This window comes from Sander lucioperca, chromosome 18 (genome assembly GCF_008315115.2).
Source record: "Sander lucioperca isolate FBNREF2018 chromosome 18, SLUC_FBN_1.2, whole genome shotgun sequence".
Classification (NCBI taxonomy): Eukaryota; Metazoa; Chordata; class Actinopteri; order Perciformes; family Percidae; genus Sander; species Sander lucioperca.
This window is the reverse complement of record NC_050190.1, coordinates 22,643,820-22,659,716: the sequence shown is the minus strand read 5'-3', so window position 1 is coordinate 22,659,716 and position 15,897 is coordinate 22,643,820. Positions and strand designations below refer to the sequence as shown.

The window sequence follows — 15,897 nt, the reverse complement described above, 5'->3', positions numbered from 1 at the left end:
ATAAATCCCTGGTCTTACTTTTCGCCATTGTTGTTCTTTCTCCAAATTATTTCTGTATTTTCAACTTATACATCCATGATTTTCAACCGCAGAGTTAACGTTGGACAACCTGCTTCCTGTTTACACCTGCCTGTGAGATGTGTTGTCAGACGTGTTAATATGGACGGAGATCATTTCTTATATGGAGCCTAAACGCTTGTGTGGACGGAGATGGTTTTTGATTTTCAAATGCTGTTTGAAAATGAAAACGTAGTAGTGTGGCTGTAGCCTTACAAACCTACAATGAGCTAGAAATTAAATGTTTATTGTCTCTTTCTCAAGGACACTTCTACAGAAAACAAGGTGAACTTGTGATCACCTGGGTGCAGGATGATTGGTTGCATCATGATGCAGACCTGCTAAACTGGTAATATCTGCAAAGAATGAACCTATCAATGCAAACACCATAGAACATAGTATGTAGAATTTCACCCAAACATTCTGGGATTTAAACTAGCAGCACTTCCTTACCACAGGCCTTTTTCTCCAAACTCCAAATACTGCTATCCTTATCTCAACAAGGTTGCAGTTTTGGAAGTTTTGTCATTGCCACGTCCCACATTCCGTGCATGAATGTCTCCAAGGTTAAACTGCGGTAGGTTGCCTGCCTATTGTACATAACTCAAGGCAGATGAGAAGCTATTATTAACACTCTGCACTTAGTGCTAGGAAATGCAGGAACATCCCTAACCTTGATGTCAGTGTCTGATAAAATGATGAAATCTTGATCGGTCATGCTGCATTTAATTAATCCCAGATTAGGTGGCATAAAACCATCACTGTGTAATGTTTTTCTGGATTACTCCTTTCATAGAACTATTCTTTCTCCTTAATTTTCTCTGTCTTTGGCCTTGTCTCCTTTTTTTCCCCATTTCCTCTGAATACCAGGCATTCTGCAGATCATTGTGTTCAGCCGGAGCGCGGACAAGTCAGGACTCAGCCTGATAAACGACAGGCTCAGCACTTCTCTCCCCCGTCCATCCCACACCCTCCACACACACACACACACACACACTCACAAAATAGGCACCCTGGGCAAAGCCTTTCTCCTCTGTCATCCTCCTATCTATCCATCTACCCACCCATCCAATCCTCTCATCAGGCCTTGTTTCCAGGAACACGGGCCAGAAACAGATGATCTAGTGACTTCAAGTCAGCCTCCGCTCTGCCTCTCCCTCCCCTTCCTCTTCCCTCCTACTGAGCCTTTTTTTAAAGATTTAAGTAATGCTTATGTTGTCTGTCCAGCTTTCTCTTTGTCGGCATACACAGCTTCAGATAACTTTAGATGAATCAAAAGATAAACAATTCTATTGTGTGAACTCATCTTTCATTCAAGTGAAAAATACAACAGAATGCTCATGTACGCACTAAAAAACAAATCTAACAGCTTTGATCAGCTTGTTTCCACACACACACACACACACACACACACACACAAAAAAGTGTATCGGCATTCAAGCTTTTCCAGGGTGCCAAATAAGTAGCTCAGCCAAAGACTCCAGGATCTGACGCTATTGCCATCCACTTCCTGGAAAGACTCCACCTTCCTCACATTCCACTACTCTGTCAAAACACAGCTCCACTCTCCCACTGGCTGAGGGGAAACCATCGGCTCCCTTTATAGGCTGTTGCCGGGGCAGTGGGTGGGAGGAAGTAGAAGCAGTGCTCATAGAAGCAGCAGCCCATTCCCAGGGAGAGACTACCGTTACATAACTGCGCGCGCACACACACACACACACACACACACAGGATCAGGACAACACCCCTTAACACACAGCGGAACACAAAACAGGGTCAGAGAGAAAGAAAGGTGAAGAGACAGTAGAGGGAGTGCAGAGAAAGAAAAGAAGACATAGGAGAGAAGTTGAGAAAGGAGGAGGAAGAGATGAGGGAGGGGTAGACGAGGCATCAGTTTTCCTTGTGAACAAAATGAAGAGGAAATGGTTATTTTACACTCAGGTCAGGAGCTGAGGGAGAGTAGTTCCAGGATGTGTGTAAGCGAGAGACAGAGAGAGAAAGGTTAATTGCTGTATGGTAGAACCTCACCTGAATCCAACCCTAAGCGGAAGAGCAGTGGACCGAATAGGAGAACTGTGCCAAGAATAAAGTACGCACACATACATGTGACTGAGACAGCTCTGTAGTTTGGTCAAAAGCAAAGCAACTTGGTGTTATTGAATCAATATCATGTGTTACCTGTCTGCGCAGGGCGGAATTGACAGCAATCTGTTAACTAAGAGAAGGGCAGGGGAGGCAGGATGGAAAGAAGAGGGGAGAGGAAAGAGGAGAAGGGAGAAAAAATGGGGAGGGGTGAACGAAGGGGCCACACGTTGAGTCTGTGTGGAGAGAGAAATGTGTGGAATCCTAATTGTGTTATTGCTCCAGAACAAACATTAGTCCTGCCTGTCATACCACAGACAGCAGGCAGTGAGCGAGGGTGTGTGTGTGTGTGTGTGTGTGTGTGTGTGTGTGTGTGTGTGTGTGTGTGTGTGTGTGTGTGTGTGTGTGAAAAAGAGACAGAGACAGAGACAGAGACAGAGAGGGAGAGCAAATTGAATGATTCCTGCAAATAAAGAGTCAAGCTAAGATAGCTTAAAACACGCTCTCCACTTTTCCCCTGGCTATTCATGAAGGCAGAGCGTTCACAATCAGCTCTGTGTTGCACTGGGAGTTCTGTGTTAGCTGTTAGCTTCACATTAGGACAGCTAGCTCCAGCAGATGTGCGCATCTGCCAGGCGAGCCCTCCCTCCTGCAGCTGTACGGCTGTGTGCTGGCCGTGTGTGTGTGTGTGTGTGTGTGTGTGTGTGTGTGTGTGTGTGTGTGTGTGTGTGTGTGATTTTCTGTGTGTGTGTGTGTGTGGGGTTGGGCTGGGGGCCAGCAGGCAGTAAACCCACAGTAGAGGCCCCGACAGTCCAATGCTTGCCACGTAGCAGCGACGTAACTCCAGAGGAGAATAGAGAAAAAGGATATCTATATTCTCTCTGTCTACCATGTATGAGAAAAAGATGCAAGCACAATGGAGAAAATACTGATGTGAAATAATGTGGGGCATTGTGTGTGAGTCTAAACAGAGGCAACTCAAACCCACGGAGACAAAGTGATTTTGTGATACCGTTTTTCTCAGTCACAGACTCTGACATTTCCACCAATTACATCAGACAGGACCACCAGACTCTTGCCATTTTTCTCCAAACTTAGCACTCCTCTGACTTACAGATGTGTAACGCCTGTTCCCACAAACTGGTGACCACACACACAACTAAATAGTTTACCGACTGGCACAAACATAAACCCACCCCGCCCTTATCATCATCATTAAAACTGATGTCAATGTCTTCTTTATTTCCATCAGCCTCATCTATGTCTAGAACATCTCTGCCATCTTCATGACTGGTACTGCCAACATCTTCATCTTCACTATTCCTGTCAATAAGCCAGACTGCCTTAAGAAATGCTGTAATTTGTTGGTGTTTGTGTGTGTTTATTACAGAGGAAGTGGCTATTCTCCCACAAGCACATGAACATGACTCACCCTTCTTCATGGCAGTGCTTCCAGATTTTTCTTCTCCTTTTGTCCTTTTCTCTCCCTCCTCCCTGTCTCTCTCGCTCTCTCTCATCCCTCCCTCCCTCCCTCCCTACCACAGTTCAGACTTTGCTCCATCAGATCCAGAGAGGCTGAGGGCTGGGCGCTCTGCAGCCCAGGGAGGAGCGCTGAGCTTGAGGAGAGCTCACAGCAAACCCCTCTCTAACACCTTGGATCTCCAAGGCTCAGTCTGGCCACACACATGGAGGCTAGTGTGACAAGCCAGGAGACTAAAGGCTGAGTTGGGCTGACTGGTGGGTAGTATGACAGGCTGTGGAGATACACACACAAGCCATCTGGGTGCTGGCATGGCATGGCTAGCTTGCTAATGGTGTTAAATAAGAGCTGGGGTCGTTCAGTTTGAAGTCTATTCAAGGATCTTTAAAGATTAGTTAGCAGGCACACAGCATCACTGAACCCCTTGATCAAATTCTGAAGCTCTGCATGCCTTCAGGTGTGCTTGAATTTTGCAAGCTAGTGCAGTTTAAATTTAAAAAGTGAAGGTTATTAAGGCAACATAAGTGTTTAATTTATCTTTCAGTGTCAAACACAAACTTACAAGCAAGCCAGTGATAACAAAAGGTAGAAAGATGGATAGAGAGCAGACAAATGAATTCATAAATTGTAATTTCCCCATTGGGGATCAATAAAAATAAAAAGAAGTTAACCAAGTAAAAAACAGGAATAGATACTGTAGGGAGAAAAGCTAGACAGTGGAGTCCTTTTCCTTTTTTAATATATACTAAGAAGTTTTTAAAGTGGGAGGCAGGCCTCCCCAGGGGGACTGGAATGGAAGTGGAAAACTTTACATTAGTTATCAAAAGAAGATCACATAGAATAGCCTAAATGTGTGTGATTTAGTTAAAGTGATAGTTCAGCAGTTTTGGGGAATTTTACTGTTTTTCCAGACATGACAGTAGTATGCTAGCATGACATTATACAGCACCAGTTTTACATTAGCTCCACAGCCTCATTCATGTGTCCTCGCCGACTACCTTTTTTCTTCATTGCTGTGTAATGCAGTTGGTTCCATGTAATACAGGGTTTTAGCATAAATATGATGCTTTCGCCCGCCGGGCTGGATCCTTTTTAAGTGGCGGCTCAGCTAAGTCAGCGTCTGTGTTGTGTATGACTTTCACGGTTGCATGGTTTTCACAAGAAAGGACCAGTGGCCAATGAACATTAGTTACACTTTGATTTTAATGCACCGGCGCTCAGCCTTCCTCCTCTTCCTCTACTCCCTCATCTCCTCCTCTTCTGTCCCACTTCCATCTCTAACCTGTTTGAGGGCTCTCCTGCCCTCCCTCTTCCTCGCTTGCTCCCCCCTGTCCTCACCCCAACACTATTGGCCCTATTTCCCAAACAACCCCTCAGCCTTCAAAAGACAGCCGCCCATTCAGAATGTTTTGGGGTAGGGTGGGGGAGGAGATCAGTGCAGTCTTGGGGAAGGGTGAGGGGAGGAGGGGGTTGCAGGGTTCTCATTCCCGCTAAATTGTCCCACATGGCTGAGCGTGCTTAGTTTAAACAAACACAGCCACTTCCTCCTCACTGCGCACATCGGCACACAGACACAGGCGCGCACACACCCACATAAAAATACACCAATTGGGTGCACAGGCATGCTTGAACTCCATTGCACAAAAACAAGCATGCGCGCACATATATAAACACACATACACACAATACATTGTATACCTTGGCGGGGAAGCGGACAATACTTTCAGTCTTGCACTCCAGCTAGTAAACTTTCAGCTGAGCCCAGACTCCACACCACAACACCACAGGACTGAAGATTACTTATAGTTCCTCATGAAGGACAATTTCACGTGCATATTCAGCATATTTAGTGTATGATTTGGCCTCTGGTTACACCGAGTTTAAAAAAGGGAAAACCTTTGTGGGGCTTTAACTGTACAATCCACAATAAACATCTCAGCTAATTGGTCCCTGGAGTCAAACCCCCAAACCCAAACCTATACCACAGAATGAGACTCAAGGATCAGACACCGGACACAATGTGTGTGTGTGTGTGTGTGTGTGTGTGTGTGTGTGTGTGTGTGTGTGTGTGTGTGTGTGTGTGTACAATTATGTATGCATGTACAGAAAGCCAGATAGAATTAGATGGAAATGTGTCCAATGTGACTGTTTTGATGTATTACTGTAAAGTCAGTTGATTGAGGAATTGAATTAAAACACATAACTCGCATGTGAAAAACAGGTTTGTATGTAGGTTTACCATACAGACACTGTCTGTCTATTGCAGAGTCCACAGAGTGATTGAGGCAAATATGAGCAATGCTTCTGAAAATGCTCATACAGCAAATAAGGGGAAACTTATTTAAATAATGGAAAGACTAATCACAAAGTATTCAGAATATACTAGAGCTGCATAGTTGCCAACATTTGATGGTTCCATATTCTTAAAATGTGACAATTTGCTGCTTTTCTTAGTCTTACTTTCTAATAAACTGAATATTTTTGGATTTTATACTGTTGGTCGGACAAAGCACGACATTTTATGTTGTCATGCTGTATTCTAGGATATTGCAATAGACACGTTTAATTGTTTTCTGATGAATCAATCATTAGGCAACTAGTCAATGCTAAGGCGTCCCTCCTCATTCATTTTACAGTACATTACAGACACTCCAATGCAGAGAAAGATTGCAACATACAGCAGACTAAACATCAAATAAAATGTTACAAATCGGAGTTTGGGTTTGGAGTCAGAAGTGCATGACTGGCATGCAGTTTATAATGTGACCCACTTACCTCTGTATTAACATGAATATCAATGCAATGACCTACAATCATCCTAATCAGCTCTGTATTACAAGTGGCTAGTAAAGAGAAGTAAAGGAGGACAACCACAGAGTCCAGACAATAAGCCCACATTCCCTGCCAGTGGACCTGCTGCCACTCAGGCCTGCACACACAGCATGTCTCTGCCACTAATGCTGAGCTCCATCAGGGCTGCATGCCATGAGTCTTAATTAAGACAGCTATGCCAAGTCAAGAAGTCTCTCTCTCTCTCTCTCTCTCTCTCTCTCTCTCTCTTCTGTGTTGCCAAAGCATAAGAACAAACATACATATAAACAACAACAATGAGTAAATACATCTGATATAATAATACAAGTAAACCAAGAGAAACCTCTCTCACACACAAACTTACATTCTTGGATGGACGAGCACATAGACAGAGACAAACCACCAAGAGACATTCAGATCATCAGTTTTATGGGCCATGAAAAAGCTTGCTCAGTGGGTGGTGTGTGTGAGTGTCTGTGTGTGTGGGTGCTGAGAGAGAAAGACTATTTAGTCACACCTACATGAGGGACCTGCTCCACTCTCACAGACAACAACTGAGTCTGAGAGATGTGTGTGCACATGCACACACACACACACACACACACACACACACACACACACACATTTATATATATACACACACACAGCCTTTACATTCACAACAGAGCAAGACAATCATGAATGAATGGTACTTTACATGCCTAATTCCATGACTAACTCATAGTCAAGTTTATGAATGTGGCGTGCAATCCATTTAGAAGAAAACTGAAATGGGCTGAAAAATGAGAGAGGACACTTCTGGGAATAGCAAGCCAATGGAAAGTGTACATACAATCACTTGCTCCCTAACATCTCTCACACACACACACACACACACACACACACACACACACACACACACACACACACACACACACACACACACACACACACACACCCCTCCCCACAGCCTGGGGTCACTAGGTCACATTCCTCCTCCTCAATCAACCTCAGGATTTCACACACTAGTTCAGGGCTGTGGGTGTGTGAGTGCTGTAGTGTGTGTTTCTGCATGCTTGCCTGCATGGGTGGGTGGATGTGTGTTTGGGATGTTTTAGTGATTTGTGGGGGGTCCCAGCTTGAGGGCAAGGAGGGGAGAAGTAAGGGGAAAATAGGGGAGGCCAGGTCCACACCAAGCCGGATAAATCTGAAAATGCATTTTCTATTTGAAACTCTCTCCAAAGTGAATAAAGCTTTTCCAAAATTGATGGTGCCTACATAATCTCAATCAGGTGCACTTGCAACAGTAAGGTTAAGTGGACAACTTTCTATCGTGGTCACTCATTTTAAAATGTTGGGACAGCCAATAAGACAATACAGGTGTTGTCCTTAACCCTGTTTTGTGTCAGCTGATTTTGCGAGTACAAAGTAATGATTTCAAGGACGTCTCAGTTAAGCAATGCAGGAATTACTGTTGGACTTGGTAGACAGGCATGTATGATCAAATCACCTTTTTATATTGTTTTATACTCAACGACATAACAGTAGTAGCTGTGTTGGTCCCTGATCTCACAGAATAAGAGCTTAAGTTTTTTTTTTCAATTTTCCTCCTGGTTTTGAATTTTATTGTGTTTGACAAACTTCTTTTTTTAAACTATGTTAAAAATTGCTAGTGTGGATGAAGCCCATCAGCGTTTTCAAAACGATTAGCCTTGTGGAAATGTGAGTGGCAAATAAGCAAGAACGAGAAATGACAGGTATGTGGAGCTGGAATGGTTGGGGGAAGACAGGGTGAGAGGAGGGGAGGGAGGGGTGGAAGTGTGTCTGCATGCCCCGGAGGGGGGAGAGGAGGGTTTAACAAGTAATAAAACATGTGGCTTTGCATTAAAAAACACCTACTTCCTCCTTGAGCAGAACCCTCAACGACAGTGTGTAACACACACACACACACACACACACACACACAAGCGTGCGTGTGCATGTACCAGTCCCAATTTCAGTTCCAGCCACATAATAATCAGAAATATAACAAGTTACAGATTCAGTTCCACACTCAAACACATGAACCCCAGCCCACAGCAGACTCAAGACACTTGAGATACACACTCCAAACGCTCACAGTCAGGCATAAAAACAGCCATTAACGACTGGCGGAACTTTCCATGGGCCTGCCAACTAGCAACACCAACACGCCTGGCATGCTAATGCAGGCACGTAAAGTTAACTCTGTGTGTGTGCATGTTTCATGCATGTGTGTTAAGTCGGTGCTCTGTGTGTGTATAGGTGCATGCTTGGTTCCTTCAGCCAGCTGACCACACACGCTACACACACCAGTGGGCAGCTCTTCAACAAGCTATTTTGATGGATGATACCCCCGAGGAACTGTGCAGGGGCACGGGCAGGGCAGCCGAGCGCTTCACAACTCTGAACTCACCCAGCTTTTCTGCATGCATGTATCCACAAAACTCTACCAACTGACGAGAACTTGATGACAAACTTGACAGACTACATTATGGATTCCAAACACATTATCTATTCGTCATTAGGGGTGCACGATTCAGAAAATGTCACGATTCGATTGAATATCGATTTTTAGGATCAAGATTCAATTCAATATCGAGTTTCGATTCAAAAACGATTATCGATTCAAAAACCGATTCACAGTATGTAAATGTAGTTACTTAGTTAGACATACAATTTAAAAGAAACAACAAATTAAATGTAGTTTGATATTACTTTATATGTCTTCATACAAAAATAAAAACTTTTGCAACTAAAAACTGCAAAGTACCAAGTTTTGGCCAGCTTTCGAATACATTTAATTCAAGTATAAAATAAAACTGTTAAATAAAAAGAGCTTTTCGTTCAGAGTTCGGTGGGAGTTTAGAGCATTGAAAGAGGTTAGGTACTTTACGTTGTTGTTCATCCACGTCTTTAGTGTTAATCTCTGGGTGATGGCGTACCATGTGAGTTCTCAAGTTTGTGGTGTTTCCAAAATACTTAACTATCGCTTTGCAAAGCCTGCATATAGCATAATTCCTATCAAGTTCCGTCTTCCCATCGAGGTTATAAAAGCCGAAATGTGCCCAAACTCTCGCCTTCAATGATGATGGAGCAGGTTGAATAATTCTTTCTGTGAGGTTTGCCATTGTTTGCGCCAACTAAACTACTTCTGCTGCACTCGTTCTTCTTTTGATTAATCAAGAGTGCCCAGGCGTCAGTGTGAATTCGATGCAGCGCCATCTATGGGAATGGCGAGCTAAACTCATTTCAGCACAATTATAGTATAAACGCCATTACAAAACAAAAAAAAAATATATATATATATGAATCGATTTTTGGAATTCTATTAATCGATTTTGAATCGGTAGAGCTTGAATCGCGATACGAATGTGAATCGATTTTTTTGCACACCCCTATTCGTCATAATCATTTTATTTCATCATCTGATCTAATCCTCAAAATGTCACTCTGCCTTTCTGTCTCAATGTTGTCTCTACTGGAGCCATAAAACTGCTGTCAAGAACTTTCGAACGACACCAAGTGAAAGTTTTTTGGTGAAGTCACGCGTTGCATCATGTGTCAACTGTGTTGTGTATTCAAATGCACAAATATTGCTGATATTTGCACAAAAAGTCATACAGAAGAGTGATACACTACTGTACTACACCATACTGTACTACACTTTACTATGTTATATTATACTGCTGTTTAACTCTGACCAGGTTCAAAAACCTTAGACTTTCTTGGTCAGTATTGACTATAGTTAGTATGTGTCTCCACCTCTTTTTTTATATATACAGTATATATGAATGTGTTACGTTCCAATGATAGCTCTCCTTAATTACTCTTTTATCTGTCTTCTTCTGTTATACAAAAGTAAGGCTACAAATAATGATTTTTTTCCATAAACATTAAATCCACTAAATATTATCTTCATTCATTAATTAATCCCTTGGTCTATAAAACACCATAGAATAACGGGAAATGTCCATCTTAACCCCAATGTTTTCAAGCACAAGGTAACATCTTCCGTTTGCTACTTGTGCCCAACTAACAGTCTAAAACCAACAGATATTTAACTTACAACTCAATAGACAAAGACCAGATCATTTGAGAAGCTGGAAGCGGCTCATGTTTGCTTGAAAAGTGATTGAAACAATTGTTGCCAATACATTTTCTGTCAGTCAACTAATTGATTAATTGACTAATAGTTTCAGCTCTAAATTGTTGTTCCCTTTTTGTATTATGAAAAATGTGCTATTTTCAATTGATTGATTTCCATATTTTGTCCTCCGGAGATGAGATGAGAGGAGAGAGGAGAGGGCAATAGGAAAGTAGAGGCGAGGCGAGGGGAGGGGAGTAGAGAAGTTGAAAGGCTTCTTTTATCTTCTTCTAAATCAACTGTCAACAATGCAGGAAATTATCAAGAGAGACAAAAAAAAGTGGAGACAGGGCTCTGGGAATGAGAAAGGAAAGGAAGGAGTGAGGAAGGGAGGGAGGGAGGGAGGCAGAAAGAAAGAGAGGAGGAGGGTAAACATTACAGCTCTGTGCCAAGCAAACATGAGATGCTGGGATACTTCAACAAAAAGCCACCGTTCATATGGGCGAGAAAGAAACACCAAGAAACAGAGGGAGAGAGCATGAAAGAGAAAGACAGTTAGGTAACCGGCACAAAACGCTGGGAAATGGAAAGTGAAAGCATCAAGCAGCAGATATCCAGCCGCTGTCGTGAGATACTTTTTTTTTTTTTTTTTTTTCCTGTTTTGGACTTTGAACCTACATACAGCTCTTATTTGGTAGGTGTTTACATGGTATAACACATTGCCTGCAGGTTTAGTTTGACCCTTCTGACACTTTGTTCACTCATACACATAAACATGACAAAACAAACCAAGAACTTCAGATAAACCTGCATAACCACACTTTCTAAATGAGTCTGTAGAATCCACTAATTGTGTGTTACGTTCAACAGATAGTCAGTCCAATTCATCGTATGTAAGAGGAGCAACATCGCTATAACATATCATCATTTACTGATGGATACCAACAGTAGGAAACTTCAAAATCAACTCAATGTCAGTGACAACAAGAAATGGGAAATTTAATTTTTCACGTATGATAGTAAACTCAATATATTTATATATATTATTTTACAGATAATTGGATAAAATAAGCAATTTCTAAAAGCCATGTTGGATCTCTGGTATTTTAATGGATTTTTTAACTATTTTCTGACATGTTATTGATTAAATGATTTACAGATTAATCTATAAATGGCAGTTAGTGGTAATCAGTCAGTCATTTCTTGCATGAAGATATCTGTCAGCTTAATAAAGCCACTTGTTTTTAATTAGGGCTGTCAAAATAACATGTTAATTTCGATTAATTAATCTGAGAAAAAATAACGCGTTAAAAAAAATAACGCAGATTAATCCATTCCATATTGACGTTTGACCCGGAGCCATTCTAGCCACCATTCGACTATAAAATGAAGGAGGGAGACGAGAATGTGCTGCCTGGATCATTAACTGGAACATTTACTTGTAAAAATCTTCTTCCTGCCAACCCTGGCTACCGAAATCTGGTGCCACTGATATGTCTGCACTTATCTCTGGTGCTCTGAAGACGATACAGGCAACACAAACACCGCTGCACGTGACGCTAGTTAACACTATACTCGACAGCAGCTAACGTTAGCCTACCGCTAGCTAATTAACACTATACTCGACAGCAGCTAACGTTAGCCTACCGCTAGCTAGTAGCTGGATTAAACACGGTTACAATGCTGACAGCTAAAGCTAAACGGTGTAAAGTTTTGTGTTTTAGAGGATTCAACACCGGTATGTAACAATCTGCAGCTGCCGTCGGAGAAACAACACAGACAACTACAGCCTTGTGATGCATTTTAAGTTATTGTAAATGTCCTTTTCCCATCTGGTGGTTGTTTTTGTCGTTCAACAGCAATTTACTAGTGAAATAAGTTATTTTTATTGTTATACATTATTATTAAATCATTTAATTTTGACCATATGGCCTTAGCAATAAACAAGCCATTCTTTAATGTCACCGACTGTTGTTTAGTACCCTTTTTTTTCTTTTCTTTTTTTACTTTCTTAAAAAGTATCGGTTCAGGCACCGCTAATTATGTATGTGATTCATTTCGATTAATTAATCACAGAGTATGTAATTAATTAGATTAAATTTTTTAATCGATTGACAGCCCTATTTTTAATATAAATGAAACATTGGGTTGGCATACCCTCTAGAGCTCCGCTGCAATTCATCATATGTGCCAGCAGCCGCAGCAGAGATGGTTTTCAAGGCAAACGCACCTGTCTGCTCCACCACAGGGATAGCCCATGTGTTGTGCATTATCAGGAGAGAAGGGTTACAGGGACGAGAGGAAGAGAAGCTGCAGACACTTGCGGCCGTCAACCTCTTGACCTCACAGAACAGGAACGCCTCCACACATCCAGCCCACCAATGGGTAAGGCCTCCTATCACAGGCAAGGAAGCAGGAAGCAGCTCGTCCACTTGACCAAATCACACCTCTGCTACAGTAACAGTGAGGGCAGCGATCTTTCTAGGAAGCACACCATTTGCATTCAGAGAAACAGATAGTTTAACTGATAGCGGACTTTATGCAAGGTGCAGATGTAGTTTAGTACTGTACATAGCAAAGGCGTAGCAATTCAAGGAAGGATTCCAGATATAATGGGCAGCTTATCAGGGCCAACTAAACGGTCATTATCAGTATATTTAAAAGGGAAATTGTGGATGATTGTTTGCAGACATAGCGATAAATGGTGGATAAACTTATATCTTCACAGAGTTAGCATTTTGAATCGGAATCACCACTGTCCCATACCGACTTGGGTTTTAACCAACAGTTATTTTCATTATCGATTATCGGCGCAGTGCTCACTCCAAATTAAACGCTACATTACATCACTTCCACCGAGAACAGTGAGGGCAAAACAGTATCAACGATCTGTTTGATTCAAATATTCTCTGGTCCAGCTCAGCTAAAAACACAAAAACACGGAATCCGTAAGCATGTACGTGTTTGTAACCATTGGGCTACCGACAACGTTTCAACTGACTTTAACAGTTAAGATAACATACTCGACTGTCGACAGCTGTTACAGATGTGAACTAACCACATACAGTTGCTTTGGTCATGGACTGAATATATGGAAAACACAATGGATATGTTTCCCCAAGTGGGGCTTCCCTTTGGCCTGTACAATTATAGGGGAAACACTGGATGAGGTTTATCTATAGCTCTCTTCTTGTTCTCTGCCTCTCTTTCACATGCTCGCACACACTTTCCAGAGCTGCATTGTCTTGTCTGTGTAACTTTATAGCTGCCCCAGCTTCTGTTCCTGATACACAAGCACTGCTCAGTAACACTACCTCTCGAATAACATGTTCTAGGGTCACACACACACACACACACACACACACACACACACACACACACACACACACACCAACATCATCCTGCCCCCTCCCTGACCCCATTTCGACCAGGCGTACCTGAAGGTTTTATTGGGCCAGCAGCGAACCGCAACTCACCGAGGGTAGAAAGCAGAGAACCCAGATTATGCCTGAGGTCAGACGGAGACCGATGTTCTTGGCATCACGAGTCCTCATGAAACATGAGAACTTCCTCATTGCGCTTAGAATAACCTGTCTCAGGATATTAAATGCAAACACAACCAGTCCATCAAGGCTGGGTCCCTATATATCAATCTGAGTGTTTATTTGCACCTGCTGGAGGAGAAAACGGGACAGTGTTACTCCAAGAAAACTTTGATTACATGTGGTAAACTGTCTGTCCGAAGAAAGCACAATACATTGAGTTTCTAATGATATACTCTGAATTATTAGCACCAATCCCCTTGTCCTTGTTCAGGCACTTTAGTGGAGTAAAACTAAATGACAAACTGATTATGTGGGATCAAACAAAGCAGCTGCAAAGTTACATTTAACCCATGTGATGACTCACCATCACACAGGCCGACACAGATGAATGAGTTGTACCTGTCAAAGATGTAGCATAGAGAACATAGATGGTTATTCAACCCTTTGCCTATTCATGTGAAAGACGTAGAAAGGCTAAAGCAACAATGGCTACCCCGCTTTAACCTGACTCCAGTCTAAATACAGTTCTTTCTGTTCTGTTACATAATTGCAGTGTATTCAATTTTAGAAAAAACACAGAAATGGGGGATTTTACAAGTATAAATTTCCCTTGCTTGCAATTGCTTCAGTTTGAGTGCAAATCCCTGCTTACATTATGCTGTTGTACTCTTTAGCGCCACATTTCTGGTATTCCTCCTGACCAACTTAACTCATACATACAGTATACAATAGTATACAAACTCAAAAACCCTGTGTAACTACCATTTAAAATGCTCAAATAAGAGTTTTCATCCAGACTTTTTATTAAATTTGCTATGAATACAAGGACAACATAACTGGGCTCTTATAACTTTCCAAATGTCTGCGTGTGAGCTTTGTTTACATTCTTATAGTATATAAATGTTGGAGCCAAAGGGGCTTAACTTTCAGAGAACAGTGTACAGTGATATAAACCCCATTCAGCTTGTGTTAAGAGGGATATGGGTGTAGTATTTAATCCATTTAAAAACACAAGTTTTTGCTTTGATAATATTGATTGCACACCTTTGTGATCAGCTCAGCACCTGGAACTTAAGGCTACACAGGTAGTCAGACCAACACAGCTTCTTCCACTTTGTGGTGACTGATCAATTGCAAAATCCAACAGTCCCTCTAGCATTTGTTTCACAATGTAACACACTCGAGCTGCAGGCTGTGATAAACAACCTCGTCTGAAACCAAAAAAACTAAAAGAAACGTCTTGGGGCTGCAAATTAGAGCCTTCCCAAATCCTATCTTACCTGTTGAGTGACTGTTGAGTTAGGGCCTGAATTAGAAATGAGACATTTGGAAAGATTTTAAGAAGAAAAAAAATCTACAAAAAGGTACACTTTCAATGAAAGAGATGTCTGTAAAATGCATAAATCATGTCACAGGGCTAGTCTCCATCTAAACCGTGGCTTATTGTCCATAGCCTAAACCTTTGATGCTAAGACTTTTTGATACCTCTGACTTGTGGAAGCAAAATAAATTGCCCATTCATGCACCAAAAAGAGAAATCCTTTGCTCTCACCTAAACCAAAACACACCTCAGCGGGTAGCCAATCATTTCGTCCCCCCCCCTTGAAAGCCCCCACAAAAAAAAGTCGAATATCAGTTTTTCACAGAAAAAAAAAGACATAGCCACATCAGCCTTTCACCAAAGGAATGTCATCTGACGTCATGTATTTGGGATCGGATTTCTCCCTCTCCTCTTTCTCGCGCCCCTGAAAAAAGTAAGCGTGCGTGTGTGTGTGTGTGTGTGTGTGTGTGTGTGTGTGGGTGGTTATTTTTTCCCCTAGTCTATATTCTCCAACGTG

At 42.0% G+C, this 15,897-nt stretch overlaps 1 protein-coding gene across 4 annotated transcripts in view; it reads right to left on the bottom strand.

The window, feature by feature from the left end:
• Positions 1-15,897, bottom strand: part of fndc3ba (fibronectin type III domain containing 3Ba) — a 112,542-nt gene that overhangs the window by 95,267 nt on the left and 1,378 nt on the right. The window lies entirely within an intron of this gene.